Raw genomic sequence first — 2500 nt, 5'->3', positions numbered from 1 at the left:
GATCATTCAATAATATTTCGGTAAAGCTGAGGAAATATAGAAGACCATATTAAGATATCTATTGCTATTATTACCGCTATATTTGTTATTACTGTTTTTATTAGTTTCTATTACTGCTATCATCGCCATCATTTTCAATATATTGTTATCATTATTATGATTATTTTTACCATTATTAATGATAAGGAGAATATCCGTTTTCTATATCGCAAAGATTTCATGCGTGACCCTATTATTAAGCAGAAGACGACGAAAAGAAAAGAAAAAATGATGATTTTAATGACTTTCCTTTTCTTTGCGTGTTGTTATTTTCTTTGCGTGTATTAAGGAAGTTAATGTGGTCTGGAATTTTTGATAAACCTTCGAATTTTGTATCTTGATTTTTTTTCCTGTTTTAGTTTTTTGTTTTTTTATTACTTTTCTGTCGGTCAGCCATCAACGAATATTGAATATGAATGAAAAATACGAATAGTAAAAATGATAAAAATGAAAAATCAGATATAATAAGAGAAAGAGGGAAAGGAAAACAAAGAAAAGAAGGTAAAGGGAGGAGCTGCAGAATTAATCGAAAAGAACTTCTGTTCTAAAAAAAATGAACACTCTTTCTCATTCATAAATATGACCATGTTAGCATATCAATGGTTCCCTCTGTGTCTCTCTGGCCCTTCCCCCCTTCGTTGTCTTTTTCTCACCTTTATTCAGTCTTCTCTCCCTCTGTCCCCCACCCCCCTCTCTCTCCGTCATTCTTTTTTCAGTGTGTCTCTTCCTTTCACTTTCTTTTTCAATCTCTAAGTTTCTTATTATCATGTTCTCTCTTTTTCCTCATTTCTCTCTCTGCCTCTGTCTCTGTCTGTTTCTCTCTCTCTCTTTCTCTCTCCCTCCCCCATCTCTCTCTCTCTCTCCCTCCCCCATTCTCTTTCTCTGTCTCTCTCTCTCTTTCTCCTGTGTCTACACGCCTGTATCCATGATTAACGAGCTACAGGCCGGGCCCTGATTCAGACATTTTGATCCTCGTCATTCTTTCAGCAGGCGGCCCTTCTCAAGTTCGTCAAAAAATAAGGCGCCTACAACCAGGACTTTATCCGAGCTGTTGAAAGTTTGAGTGACAACCGAGCATCGTTGTAGCGAATTGTCCCCGGCGCTCGGCAGGTGTGCGGTTGTGTGCGTGGCTGATGTATAAATGATCAGAAGTCCGTGCCTGAAACATGAGCTTGTCCCCGGCGAACCTTTACTATGCATGGGGCCTGTATGAGGGGGGTGTATGTGTGTGTGTGTGTGTTTGTAGGAAGGGCCTCTGTGTGTGTCTTTGCTTTGTGTATGTTTATGCAGAGGGCCCATGTGTGTGTCTGCGTCTGCGTCTGCATATGCAGATACAGACATAAGTGTGAACGTGTGTATGTGTATGGATGTACATATATATGTATATATATTTTTATATTATATTTATACATATTATGTAGTCCGCAGGGTGCGTCCGAAGCCTTGAAGTGACTTTAGAAATTAGTGCCTCTTCATTTTGGAAATGTTTATTCTTCAACAATGACTTCATGGACAGTAACATGTGAAAGTCAGATGGTGCAAAGTCAGGAGATTAAGGAGGATGAGGAAGGATGTTGTAGCCACAAGACCGCGCTTCCATCTGGCCAATATGAGAGTTGTAAACAGGGGTGTTGTCTTGGTCAACATTCCGCGCCTCTTGGTCTTGATAGCCTCCTGCAATTTCTGTAGTAGTGAAGCATAGAAAGCTCCTGTAATTGTAGTACCATTGCCAGGAAATCCATCATCAGTACTCCATGCTAGTCCCAAAAGACTGTGAGCAAGACCTTGCCTGCCAAGAGTGTGACACGTGCCTTTTGGGGGGCTGGCGAGTCAAAGTGTATCCATTGTTTTGACTGGGCCTTAGTATCATCCTGCATAATGTCTGTCAAAAAAGTCCTCATGGTTTTCTTGGGATGGCATAAAGAACCTTGGAACATTGGACTCGTTCCTGCTTCGGGAAAGGAGTGACTAGCCCGGGAACCCATTGAGTAGACAACTTTTGCATATGCAGATGGTGATGGATGATTTTGTCCTCAGACCCAACGCTAATCTTGGGCTAGCTGACAATGAATAATGCAGCGATCGTCCTAAATGGCAGTCTCCAACTTAATGGATGGTGTCCTTATCAATGGCAGCCTGGAAGCGGAGCCGTTTCCACAGATCTCCGACCACACCCGAACTGGCGATACCAAGATTCATATGATGGACATCCTCCCCATAAGTTGCTTTCATTTCATTGAAGGTCTTTTATGGTGTGCGGGCATTCAAGTATAAAAACCTAATCACCGCTCGATACTCTCCTGGTCCCATTTTCACACCTTACTGCACCTTCACGTATGTCACTGTTTCATAAAAAGGCGACTGTGAGAGCCCCTGCCAACCTGCACTGGGCAAGCGTTGCCTGAACGACGTGGGAAAAGTCTGGGGAAAGCATATGTCCAACAACGGATTTAAAAGAGGA

The sequence above is a fragment of the Penaeus vannamei genome, chromosome 5 (assembly GCF_042767895.1).
Source record: "Penaeus vannamei isolate JL-2024 chromosome 5, ASM4276789v1, whole genome shotgun sequence".
NCBI classification, from domain to species: Eukaryota; Metazoa; Arthropoda; class Malacostraca; order Decapoda; family Penaeidae; genus Penaeus; species Penaeus vannamei.
Note: the sequence above shows the minus strand (reverse complement) of the source record.